We start from the raw sequence: 14325 nt of genomic DNA on the forward strand, positions 1-14325 counted from the left end.
CTCCAGCAGGGACCCAACAGGCGGCAGATCCGGGGAGACTCCCCTTCGTCCCCCAGGAGGAGCGGCGCGGGAGCGCACCGCAGGGATCTGCTGGGTTTGGAGACTCCACACGGGGTCGGGTGCCAGAGATAGCAACGCTCGATCACAGGCCGGGTGAGCACGGAGTGCGGCCGGAGACCGGGGACACGGGAGTGACTGCTTTTCTCTGGGGGCGCACTGAGGAGCGGGGCCCCGAGTTCTCAGCTCCTCCGGGTGGAGATTGGGAGGCCACCACTTTCACCCTGGTCCTCCAAAGCTGTACCGAGAGTTTGCAGGGAACAAAAGCTCCCGAGAGCAAACCCGAGCAGCTTGCTTAGCCCGGACTCACAAAGGCGGGGCAATTCAGCCTCCGGCAAAGACATTTGGGAACCATGGCAACAGGCCCCTCCCCCAGAAGATCAGCACGAACAGCCAGCAAGCCAAGACCAAGTTTACCGATCAAGGAGAACGGGAGAACTCCAGCGCTAGGGGAATACTGCACATAAAATTCATGGCTTTTTTAACATAATTCATTACTTTTTCAGAGTTAAATTTTTAACTGTTTTTTTTTAAATTTTTCTTTTTCCCTTTTTCAAACAACATCTTACCAATGCCTTTTTAAATTTTTTTTTTTTATTTTTCATTTTTAGAGTCATATTGTTCTCCCTTCATAGTAGTTACCCTTATTTTTGGCATATATATATATAGAGAGAGAGAGAGAGAGTTGTTCTCTCTTTAAATTTTGAGATACAATTTCTTCTAATAGATCAAAATATACCTTAAATCACTAGTGTACGGCTTTGTTCTATTCTCTTGCCTGATCACATTCTCTCCCTTTTTTTTTCTTTTTTTCATCTTTCTTTTTATTTTTAAATCTTATTTTTCTTTTTAAAAACAACTTCTTATCTTCTCAATTCCTTTTATAAAATCTTTTACAATTTTCATCTTTACAGTCATCTTCAATCCCTTCATTGTATCAACCCTTATTTTGTACATATATGTCTTTCTTCCTTCAAAATTTTGGCAGGCACTTTCTTCTAACAGACTGAAATAGGCCCAAAAGCTATTGTGTGGCACTGATATATGCACTAGCCTGATCATATTTGATCATATTCTGTTTTTTTTGTTTTGTTCTGTTTTTGTTTGTTTTTATCTTTTTCTTTTTCCCTTTTTTCCTCTTCTTTCTTTCCCTTCCTTGTCCCCTGCTTTCAGGTCTTTTCTGATTTGTATAGAGTATATTTGCTGGAGATGTTGTTAACCTGTTAGCATTTTGTTCTCTCATTCATCTATTCCCCTCTGGACAAAATGACGAGACAAAAAAAGTCACCTCAGCAAAAAGAACAAGAGGTAGTACCATCTGCCAGGGACCTACTCAATACATTAGTACGATGTCGGGCCTAGAGTTCAGAATCATGATTTAAAGATACTAGCTGGGCTTGAAAAAAGTGTGGAAGTTATTAGAGACACCCTTTCTGGAGAAATAAAAGAACTAAAATCTAACCAAGTCGAAATCAAAAAGGCTATTAATGATGTGCAATCAAAAATGGGGGCACTAACTGCTAGGCTAAATGAGGCAGAAGAAAGAATCAGCGATATAGAAGAACAAATAATGGAAAATAAAGAGGCTGAGAAAAAGAGAGAGAAACAACTACAGGATCACGAGGGCAGAATTTGAGAGATAAGCGATACGATAAGATGAAAAAACATTAGAATAATTGGGATCCCAGAAGAAGAAGAAAGAGAGAGAGGGGCAGAAGGTATATTGGAGCAAATAATAGCAGAGAACTTACCTAATGTGGGGAAGGAAACAGGCATCAAAATCCCGGAGGCACAGAGAACACCTCTCAAAATCAGTAAAAATAGGTCAACACCACGACATCTAATAGTAAAACTTACGAGTCTCAGAGACAAAGAGAAAATCCTGAAAGCAGCTCGGGAGAAGAAATATGTAACCTACAATGGTAGAAACATTAGATTGGCAACAGACCGACCCACAGAGACCTGGCAGGCCAGAAAGGACTGGCAAGATATCTTCAGAGCACTAAACGAGAAAAATATGCAGCCAAGAACGCTATATCCCGCTAGGCTGTCATTGAAAATAGAAGGAGAGATAAAAAGCTTCCAGGACAAACAAAAACTAAAGCCCTACAAGAAATATTAGTAGAGGTCCTCTAAGCAAAAAGAGAGCCTAAAAGCAGCATAGATCAGAAAGGAACACAGACCATATACAGTAACAGTCACCTTACAGGCAATACAATGGCACTAAATTCATACATTTCAGTAGTTACCCTGAATGTAAATGGGCTCAATGCCCCAATCAAAAGACACAGGCTATCACATTGGATTAAAAAACAAGTCTCATCCATATGCTGTCTGCAAGAGACTCATTTTAGACCCAAAGACACCCCCAGATTGAAAGTGAGGGGGTCGAAAACCATTTACCATGCTAATGGACACCAAAAAAAAGATGGGGTGGCAAACCTTATATCAGACAAATTAGATTTTAAATCAAAGACTGTAATACGAGATGAACAAGGACAGTATACCCTACTTAAAGGGTCTATCCAACAAGAAGATATAACAATTGTAAATATCTATGCCCCTAACGTGGGAGCAGCCAATTATATAAGGCCATTAATAACAAAAGCAAAGAAACACATTGACAACAATACAATAGCAGTGGGGGACTTTAACACCCCCCTGACTGAAATGGACAGATCATCTAAGCAAACGATCAACAAGGAAATAAAGACTTTAAATGACACACTGGACCAAATGGACTTCACACACATATTCAGAACATTCCATCCCAAAGCAACGGAATACACATTCTTCTGTAGTGCCCATGGAACATTCTCCAGAATTGATCACATCCTAAGTCACAAATCAGGTCTCAACTGGTACCAAAAGATTGGGATTATTCCCTGCATATATTCAGACCACAATACTTTGAAACTGGAACTCAATCACAAGAGGAAAGTCGGAAAGAACTAAAATACATAGAGGCTAAAGAGCATCCTACTAAAGAATGAATGGGTCAACCAGGAAATTGAAGAAGAATTTAAAAAATTCATGGAAACCAATGAAAATGAAAACACAACTGTTCAAAATCTTTGGGATACAGCAAAGGCAGTCCTGAGAGGAAAGTATATACCAATACAAGCCTTTCTCAAGAAACAAGAAAGGTCTCAAAGACACAACCTAACCCTACACCTACAGGGGCTGGAGAAAGAACAGCAAAGAAAGCCTAAATCCAGCAGGAGAAGAGAAATCATAAAGATCAGAGCAGAAATCAATGAACTAGAAACCAAAAGAACAGTAGAACAGATCCACAAAACTAGGAGCTGGTTCTTTGAAAGAATTAACAAGATTGATAAACCCCTGGCCAGACTGATCAAAAAGAAAAGAGAAATGACCCAAATCAACAAAATCATGAATGAAAGAGGAGAGATCACAACCAACACCAAAGAAATACAAACAATTATAAGAACATATTATGAGCAACTCTATGCCAGCAAATTAGATAACCTGGAAGAAATGGGTGCATTCCTAGAGATGTATCAACTACCAAAACTGAACCAGGAAGAAAGAGAAAACCTGAACAGACCTATAACCACTAAGGAAATTGAAGCAGTCATAAAAATCTCCCAAGAAACAGAAGCCCAGGGCCAGATGGCTTCCCAGGGGAATTCTATCAGACATTTAAAGAAGAATTAATATCTATTCCCTGAAACTGTTCCGAAGAATAGAAATGGAAGGAAAACTTCCAAACTCATTTTAGGAGGACAGGATTACCTTGATCCCCAAACCAAAGACCCCATCAAAAAGGAGAATTACAGACCAATATCCTTGATGAACATGGATGCAAATATTCTCACCAAAATACTAGCCAATAGGATCCAACAGTACATTAAAAGGATTATTCACCATGACCAAGTGGGATTATCCCTGGGCTGCAAGGTTGGTTCAACATCCGCAAATCAATCAACGTGATACAATACATTAACAAAAGAAAGAACAAGAGTCATAGGATCCTCTCAATAGATGCAGAAAAAGCATTTGACAAAGTACAGCATCCTTTCTTGATCAAAACTCTTCAGAGTATAGGGATAGAGGGTCCATACCTCAATATCATAAAAGCCATCTACGAAAAACCTACAGCAAATATCATTCTCAATGGAGAAAAGCTCTGAGCTTTTCCCCTAAGGTCAGGAACGCGGCAGGGATGTCCACTCTCACCACTGCTATTCAACATAGTATTAGAAGTCCTAGCCACAGCAATCAGACAACAAAAAGAAATTAAAGGCATCCAAATCGGCAAAGAGGAAGTCAAACTCTCCCTCTTTGTAGATGATATGATACTGTATGTGGAAAACCCAAAAGACTCCACCCCAAAACTGCTAGAACTCATACAAGAATTCAGTAAAGTGGCAGGCTATAAAATCAATGCACAGAAATCAGTGGCATTCCTATACACCAACAACAACACAGAAGAGAGACAAATCAAGGAGTCTATCCCATTTACAATTGCACCCAAAACCGTAAGATACCTAGGAATAAATTTAACCAAAGAGGCAAAGGATCTGTATTCAGAAAACTATAAAATACTCAGGAAAGAAATTGAGGAAGACACAAAGAAATGGAAAAACGTTCCATGCTCTTGGATTGGAAGAACAAACATTGTGAAGATGTCAGTGCTACCTAGAGCAATCTACACATTCAATGCAATCCCCATCAAAATACCATTCACCTTTTTCAAAGACATGGAACAAATAATCCTAAAATTTGTATGGAACCAGAAGAGACCCTGAATAGCCAGAGCAATATTGAAAAAGAAAAGCAAAGCTGGCGGCATCACAATTCCCGACTTCCAGCTCTATTACAAAGCTGTCATCATCAAGACAGTTTGGTACTGGCACAAAAACAGACACATCGATCAATGGAACAGAATCGAGAGCCCAGAAATGGACCCTCAACTCTATGGTCAACTCATCTTTAACAAAGCAGGAAAGAATGTCCAATGGAAAAAAGACTGTCTCTTCAACAAATGGTGTTGGGAAAATTGGACGGCCACATGCAGAAGAATGAAACTGGACCATTTCCTGACACCACACTCAAAAATAGACTCCAAATGGTTGAAAGACCTAAACATGAGACAGGAGTCCATCAAAATCCTACAGGAGAACACAGGCAGCAACCTCTTCGACCTCAGCCAAGCAACTTCTTCCTAGAAACATCTCCAAAGGCAAGGGAAGCAAGGGCAAAAATGAACTATTGGGATTTCATCAAGATAAAAAGCTTTTCACAGCAAAAGAAACAGTCCACAAAACTAAAAGACAACCGACAGAATGGGAGAAAATTTTTGCAAATGACATATCAGATAAAGGGCTAGTATCCAAAATCTATAAAGAACTTATCCAACTCAACACCCAAAGAACAAATAATCCAATCAAGAAATGGGCAGAAGACATGAACAGACATTTTTCCAAAGAAGACATCCAAATGGCCAACAGACACATGAAAAAGGGCTCCACATCGCTCGGCATCAGGGAAATCCAAATCAAAACCTCAGTGAGATACCACCTCACCTGTCAGAATGGCTAAAATTAACAAGTCAGGAAACGACAGATGTTGGCGGGGATGTGGAGAAATGGGAACCCTCCTACACTGTTGGTGGGAATGCAAGCTTGTGCAGCCACTCTGGAAAACAGTATGGAGATTCCTCAAACAGTTGAAAATAGAGCTACCCTATGATCCAGCAATTGCATTACTGGGTATTTACCCTAAAGATACAAATGTAGGGATCCGAAGGGGTACGTGCACCCCAATGTTTATAGCAGCAATGTCCACAATAGCCAAAGTGTGGAAAGAGCCAAGATGTCCATCGACAGATGAATGGATAAAGAAGAGGTGGTATCTATACACAGTGGAATATTATGCAGCCATCAAAAGGAATGAGATCTTGCCATTTGCAACGACGTGGATGGAGCTGGAGGGTGTTATGCTGAGTGAAATAAGTCAATCAGAGAAAGACATGTATCCTATGACCTCACTGATATGAGGAATTCTTAATCTCAGGAAACAAACTGAGGGTTGCTGGAGTGGTGGGGGGTGGGAAGGATGGGCTGGCTGGGTGATAGACATTGGGGAGGGCATGTGCTATGGTGAGCACTGTGAATTGTACAAGACTGAAGAATCACGGATCTGTACTTCTGAAACAAATAATGCAATATATGTGAAGAAAAAAAGAAGAAGATAGCAGGAGGGGAAGAATGAAGGGGAGTAAGTCGGAGGGGGAGAGGAACCATGAGAGACGATGGACTCTGAAAAAGAAACTGAGGGTTCGGGAGGGATAAAGTGGTGATGGGTATTAGCCTGGTGATGGGCATTAAACAGGGCACATTCTGCGTGGAGCACTGGGTGTTATGCACAAGCAATGAATCATGGAACACTACATCAAAAATTAATGATGTAATGTATGGTGATTAACATAACAATACAACATTATTAAAAAATAAAAGGAAAATATTTAAAATGGAAAAAAAATGTAAGAGTGAGATAAAAATCCATAATGCGTGCTGGAAATCTGCAGCATAGTCAAAACATCACATAGACTAAGGCAGGCTAAGAAAGTAGGTCACTGAATTTGGAGCCCTTTAACTTACATTTGATGAAATATCAGTATAATAAACTCCTCCAATAAGTTAAAAAAATAAAAAAATAAATCACCCACCAGATAATTATCCCCAGAAGCCCGGGGCTTTGTCTGTCTCCCCTGCTTCTGTGAGCCCATCACACAGGCTTTAATATTTTACCTTTTATGACTTTTTTTACTTTCCATAATAGAATTTTTTAGACTCCACATTTCATGATGGATTTCCATAACCATCAAGTGGTCCACTCATGACCTAATCACCTTTGTGAGGTTTTGAACAAGCAGAAGTCTTCTTCATTTTATTTTTCTCAGATTATATACAATATGTCCGGGTACCATAGTTTCATTGTTGTTAATGCAGACTTAGTGAGTAAGATTCAAGAGACTGGACGATTTATCAAGGCTTTAAAAGAAACGTTAATAAGTTTTGTGCAGTTTTCCAAGGCAGGCTGTTATTTAAAAGAGTTAATGAACTAGAGGTACCCAATTCTGAGAAGCAGATACAATTAAGCGAGGTATCGATTTACCCATTAGAAGACAATTAATCATTTTCACTGTAAACAAAATGATGAAGTTTGGTTGTTAATCAAGAATTTTGTTTCACTCTTCTATTTAGATTGCAGGGTTAAAATAGATTATTTTGCATGTTTAGTAATGGTATAGATATTTCTCTTGGTCTTGGAACAAGCAGCCCATAGACAGCAAGGATCCCTGTAAATATGAAGAGATGTAGCATAATGTAACTATGAATACAAAAATAGAAGTTATATGCCACAAGGAATCACCTTTGATAGTAATTATTATAAATATCGTTTATGGTCCCAAGAAATGAACAAGAATGTGGCTTCTGTGCATTTTCTCGAGCTTCACCACTGTTGAGAGAAAAGATTTCATAAACCTCAGCTTTATTGATGGAGGGGTTTTCCTAAAGTCCCCCCCACTTCTTAGGGTAGAAAACGCAGGAAAGGGATGGAGTCTTTTTAACTCTCAGCTGTCCCTTTAACTCTTAGAACCTTCAAGCATTTTTGACTGTACCCTAATAATAAAATTCTCAGTGTCACCCACAGCACGCATACACATGCAGGTTTGTGAGTGCAACTAAAAGAAAATTTCAAAAATTATTTTTTTCAAAAGTTGACATGTTTTGTTTAAAGTCTCTCCCCTATAAAAAAGTGCTGTGGGGATGACTTGAAATTTGAAAAACCGTGTCTCTGGTCGAAGGAGAGCTTTGTTGTGTGTGTGACCCTGTGTGGATTCATACAGTGCTGGCTTGAACAGAGTTCCCGTGGGTTGGGAGGCCTTTGTGACTTTTCTTCCAGGAGAAACTTGTGTGGGTGAGCCAGCGCTAGCTCTCTTCACAGATGTTCTTCCTGCTGTTAGTCTGAATCAGGAGAGGATTTTGATCAAGGTCAAGGCAAGGGCATCAGTCAACATTATTCCTGGTGATATTTAATGATTTCAGTATTCATTAATCCCCACTAATTATGTACACTTTTTCAGAAACTGCTTGAGTGATCATAAGCTCCGTGGAAAGAGGAGAAGTGGTTCCTAGTTTCAGTGGCTGGGGGAGAGTTAATTGGAGGACTGTGTGCCTTGGTCTCCCCTGGCTTACTTGTCATTAATGGTATCACGCTGTAAACCAACTATCGGTTGGCATTTTACAGCAACTTGGATTTGGACTAGTCCCTCAGTCACTCTGCAGTTACTGGAACCAGCAAGGCTGACTCCCAGTAATTACGTTATGTCATCCTCTTAAGTCCAGGGTAGATCTGTTTTAGGCTACCGTGGGAGAGCAGAGGAGTGCAGAGGATTGTGCAAACATCCAAATCACCCAAAACTATATCAAGTCAATACACAGTTGAAGAGAAGAGAGAGCCAGTATATCCCTGCTATGCCCCATGGGAGACGGTCTAGTTCCCCTCCAGACCTGGCCCAGAAAACCCACCTAGGCCAGGTTCTGACTCTCAGCCTGCTCCTGACTTTTGTGCACACAGTTAAACATCAGGAGAAGACTGTGGGTGTCGTGTGCACAGATTTGCCTACAAGGGGATTCAGCATCTATAAGTGGAATACCCTCGCCAACGTAGCATATGGACCCGAGCAACTCAGATTTGCAACCTTAGTCTTTTAGAAGTTTACACTAATTTTTTTAAAGATTTTATTTATTTAAGAGAGAGAGAGAGCATGAGCAGGAGAAGGGACAGAGGGAGAGGCATAAGCAGACTCCCCAAAGAGCAGGGAGCCTGATGCGGGACTCGATCTCAGGACCCTGAGATCATGACCTGAGCTGAAGATAGATGCTTAACCGACTGAGCCACCCAGGCATCCCTGAAATGTGACTTCTGATCCTACTATTCTTTCTACTTTTACTGGATGGTGGTCTTCTGTAGTAAGAAATGTCCCTCAATTTCTCTTAAAGAGGAATGGTGGTAAATGGCTTAATTTTACCCTTAATCGTTAATTTTCATAATAAGGAGTGATGTAGTTTCCACCAGTGATGGTTAGTGGATTTTTGTCCAGTACTGAACTCCACCTGATTCTTAACCCAGTGCTTGCTGGTTTTGCCATTTTTTCCTATATTTTCCTAAAGTGCTTTTCCTAAATATGTCCTAATTAAGGCATGCCTAAAAGCTATTACAATATGCATTGAACAATTAAAGTTTTATCTTCTTTGAATTAAGAAGACTTTTGATGGTTGATTTGGATGGCTTAAAATTACATCTAGGGAAACTTACTATTTTTTAAAAGATTTTTATTTATTTATTTGACAGAGAGAGAGATAGAGAGGGAACACAAGCAGGGGGAGCAGCGGAGGGAAAGGGAGAAGCAGGCTTCCCTCTGAGCAGGGAGCCCTATGCAGGGCTCAATCCCAGTATCCTAGGATCACGATCTGAGCCGAAGGCAGATGCTTAACGACTGAGCCACCCAGGCACCCCACATCTAGGGAAATTTAAATTAATGAATATTCCCCAATAAATTTACTACAGTAAAAATGGAGATTTCCAATACTTCTCTGCTTTTCCTTTTCAAAATATCCTTGCAGAGTCTTTACAAGAAAGAGCATTGGAATTCGATCTCAATGAAGGGCTACTCTGGACAGTTTTAGGACATCAGACAGGCAACTTAATGTCTATAAGTTGCACAGGGAAAGCTGTAAGTTAAAATAGATGTTGATAAACAATTCTGGATGAGGATAATGACATATAGAAAGAGCAAAGTAGTCCTACTTTAGGTACCAATGTTTCTTTTTTACTTCAGAACTAATCAAGTTAGATTATAAAGGAATGGTAAAATCGTACCCTTTATTTTTGATTGAATTGTAATCTGTATTCTTGTTAGATTATCACATATAATAACATATAGTACAGCTTTAGAAATGCTGTTACGATTATTAAGTAGGAAAAAAGAGAGTCGAATCAGCATTAGTGGCCCTGGGTGTTAATAATGAATGAACTAAGAGAAAAATTGAGAATAAAGAGAAAAAAAGAAAAGAGAAAAAAAAATCGGAAGTCAGAGTCGAGAATTAAAATGCAGTCTCAGTAGCTGGGCTACTAGGGAAGAGTAAATCCATGAACTAATTAGAGATAAGCCCCTCAGAAAATGGTTTGACTCGAGGGATCAATCAACAAGGGATGGGTATCCAAGTAGATAGTAAGTGGGTGTAATAAACACAAATTTCAGGATTCCCAAGTTACTCGAGTTTTTATCTTCTGTAAAAGTATGATTCTGCTTGGATCAGAGAATGGTGGTCATATGGAATGCATGTTTTGGAGGGTGGGATAGAAATAGTTCTACCAAGAAGCTCCGTTCAGTATCATCGATTAAGAGGAAAGTGGTTTCAACACTGTCTTCCTCATCACTCTGCGATGAAATAAGAGTATAAAGGTTTTATAATGGGGAAACACCAATGTGTTCACCGTGGTGGCAACAGATATAAACTTCACCCCCCATCCTGACAAAAATAGTGTCTCGTTTTGTTTTTTTATAAAGACTAGATCTATCCCATACTCGAACTTCACGGTTGTCCCTCCCATCCAGGGACAGTGAGAATTATGACTGACACCGTTTAGCTAGCAGAGTATTCGAAGGTTTCCATGGACCAAATGCCCCCCCAGCCATAAAATGTGTGTAAAATACAGATTTAAACAGCAACAACAACAAACTGTAAAAATCTTCACAAAGATTGTATTTTGTCTGAAGTTAAGCTAATCCCCAAGCCAAAGAATGTAGGGGAGTAAGTCAGAGGGGGAGATGAACCATGAGAGACGATGGACTCTGAAAAACTAACTGAGGGTTCTAGAGGGGAGGGGGGTGGGGGGATGGGTTAGCCTGTTGATGGGTATTGAGGAGGGCACGTTCTGCGTGGAGCACTGGGTGTTATGCACAAACAATGAATCATGGAACACTACCTCAAAAACTAATGATGTAATGTATGGTGATTAACATAACAATAAAACAATTAAAAAAAGATAATCCCTAAGCCCCTTTCTTATATTATACCTACAAAACCTGCTATAACTACCTCTGCCCTAATGCTTTAGATGCGGGGCATTGAAAATCCACCCTGCCTCATTTTCCTTAGTTCTTCGAAAAAGGTTATGAGCTTAAATGTACTCTTTTATTTCCAAATAATTAATTTGTACTGCAACACCTTGAAATACCAGTCATCACATATAATCCATGGAAATTTAATGCAAGACGAGAGGTGACAAAAACATTAGAAGAGGCACAAATAACACACATTTATGAAATGGTTATAGCTTAGATCTCTTTTGTCCCTAAAATATATATACAAAATAAATGACCATTAGACATGAACTTACAGTGATATGATAATGGATACTCCCCAACGATTACAAGAGTGCTAATAAGTGTTATACACATAGAATGTCATACACATGCATGTGCATTTTATAAATATTTCTAGTTTAAGGATTCTCTGATAAAGATAATAATCTTTTAAATGCCAGTCATAATAATACTTGGGTTCTTATAAATTCTATTTTTTTAGTCTGAAATAGGAAAATTAATACACTTATAAGAACTCATAGAAATTGGAACTGTATGTATACAGTATTTAATTTTACTGGATTTACAAACTATGAAGAATATTTATATTTCTTATAAAATTTTCTAATATTTTTATATTATTTGGAAAAATCAATCTGCTAAAGGATACTTTGTATCCGGCAACTGCTTTGTAGATGCTAGAATATGCTGTTTTTGACATCTGAAGTTAATGGCCCAAATTCACAATTTAAAGTCCTGTACTTGCTTTTATGGATTTGCTTTGGAAAGATGAAATTTCCTGTGCATATTTCCACATTAACTGGGAATGACAAAGGGCTGAGTGAAGCCAGATTCAGGTAACAAAATGTACTTTGAATAAAAAGAAAACAGATTTTTTAAAGCTATATATTTTTAAATTTTGAAAAGACTCAACATCAGGATGCTAGCACTCTGAAGTTTGGAATCATATTTTTGACATGTAGGTTTATATAATCCTGCTCCTTTAAATGAGCATGAATTTAAATAACAGCAAAATTATAGACAAGAGGCCAGTTATATTTCAGATGGAAAAGTGGAAAAAAATGTTATTTTTAGAACAGCTATACATAAGAAATATTTTTCAGTTATTGCTCTAAATTCTGATTTTTTTTATTTTGTTGGATGAGGGATGGTTGCTATTTTCACGACATTAAAATAACATTCATCTTCTTCAATTACAAAATTCAGCACATGTTTAATGTAGATTCTTTCATTTCTTCACCACACCATTCCCAGCTCCATTCAAGGAAGGTCTTGTACCTGGCATCCAGCGGTGTCTGTGCCGTCACATACAAGGGACACTTCGCAGACTTCTTAGCAGGACTCTGAGCCGTCTCTGACCGATTTGCGCACACTCGCCCTCTTTACACGCTGCCCTGTCCGGACTGTCTAACACCATGTACGGTGGTTTTCCTTCTCTGTTGCTGATAAAAATGAATCTTCTCCACTATCTTAAATACTGGAATTCACAAGGCTTTCTGCCAGACTCCCTTTCCTTTTCTTTTTGCATTATCCTATTATTCTAGTATCTCCTGGTCCCCTTTGACACGTAGACATTCACACAAATACATCTAGCTATCTTTCTATCAATTGATCATCTGTTTCATTCCCAGGGCTTGGACGATAAATTCTTCTTCACTGTTAACTTCTCTATGAGGTTGTAATATCTTCTCTACCTTTTGGGCAGTGGAGCCTTTTTCCAGGATAGTCTTCTGGTTTTTAGACTGTGGGCAGATCCCTTTTTCAAAGTAGTTTTGCCTTTGCTTGGAATTCCTCTACAGAGAGGAATCCCCCTGTTTTTATGGGAGTCCCTCGTGCTTTCCTGAGCTAGTGGGCAGAGTGCTGCGAGACGACTTCACAGAGGACATGACATCAGCCATTTGTGACTTCTGGCATACTCCAGATCATTCCGTTCCCAGTCTCACGGAAGGTTGTTGAAAGACATCAGTTTTCTCTTTGGTCTCCTGCTTAATAGGTCGTGTGATTTCAGGCATGGCTCCTTACCTGATCTAACACCTGTTGTTTGTCCATAATAGATATGCTTGGAAGGTCAACATGCATGAACACAGTTGTTCTTTTTTAAATGAAAAATGCCTGAGGCATTTGAGACATTACTGTTATTATGGTGGAAAACACAGGAAGTCAGAAAACCCATCTTCCGAAGGAGCCTGGGTGGCTCAGTTGGTTCAAGCGACTGCCTTCGGCTCAAGTCATGATCCCGGAGTCCTGGGATCGAGTCCCGCATCGGGCTCCCCCTTCTCTGTGGGGAGCCTGCTTCTCCCTCTGCCTCTGCCTGCCACTCCCTCTGCTTGTGCTCACTCTGTCTCTCTCTCTCTCTGTCAAATAAATAAATAAAATCTTTAAAAAAAAAAAACCCATCTTCCGATTTACCCTCTTTCAGTTGGGTCTGTGACCCTGTGTGTGTGGAATGAGTAATTGGTTGCAAGCCAAGATAATCTTCAGTTTCCATTTTTATATCAGTTTACTTTTTATTGGCCCATTAAACCAAAAATGTTTGGTTATATATAGTAGTCTGTATTCCTGGATTTTTTCTTTTTTGCAATGACCTCTGATTCTATGGCGGTGAAAAGAACTTTTCTCCATATAATTACATCTACTCAATGAGTGGAATAATATATTTATATGAATCCAGTTATTATTGTTACATTAAATTAATGTTGTCAAAGACAGATTACACCCATTTGTGATAACAATGTTTTTTTTGTGCATTGAATTAGCACTTTTAGAAAGAGAACAGCCAATACTATTGATTAAACACCACATTCCCAAATAATCACCCATGCTGAGCATGTATTCAGTACAAAAGTACAAAGTGTCTTTTCAAATCATGTTCAATAGCATTTAAAATGCAAGATAAATGAAAATAAATTGGGACTTCAAAGCAAGAAATAGAAACTTACAAAGAATATTTTGAGGCTTTGTTATTTCACAAATGATTATTGCTAGGAATTGCATTTTTTTTCTTTTTAAATTTTATTCAGGAAGTTTTGAATTGCCATAATAGTTTAAAGCAGGCATCTGGAACTAACTAATGTTCTTTCTTAAATTACTACAAAGAACTAAAACATTATGGCTATTCCTAG

General features: G+C 39.0%; 1 protein-coding gene and 1 long non-coding RNA gene across 3 annotated transcripts in view; one reads left to right on the plus strand and one right to left on the minus strand.

The window, feature by feature from the left end:
* Positions 1–13047, minus strand: part of LOC112808058 (uncharacterized) — a 22358-nt gene extending 9311 nt beyond the window's left edge. For both annotated transcript variants that reach the window (XR_003204251.2, XR_012374242.1), the window contains exons 1-2: positions 12482–13047; positions 7935–8054 (exon numbers count right to left, since the gene is read on the minus strand). This is a non-coding gene — a long non-coding RNA (uncharacterized lncRNA). The remainder of the gene's footprint in view (positions 1–7934; positions 8055–12481) is intronic.
* PCDH15 (protocadherin related 15) overlaps positions 1–14325 on the plus strand; it is a 1645434-nt gene that overhangs the window by 566688 nt on the left and 1064421 nt on the right. The gene's annotated exons all lie outside the window — the stretch shown is intronic.

This window comes from Callorhinus ursinus, unplaced genomic scaffold (genome assembly GCF_003265705.2).
Source record: "Callorhinus ursinus isolate GAN/ISIS: 27379988/994484 unplaced genomic scaffold, GSC_fseal_2.0 scaffold32, whole genome shotgun sequence".
In the NCBI taxonomy this organism is placed as follows: domain Eukaryota; kingdom Metazoa; phylum Chordata; class Mammalia; order Carnivora; family Otariidae; genus Callorhinus; species Callorhinus ursinus.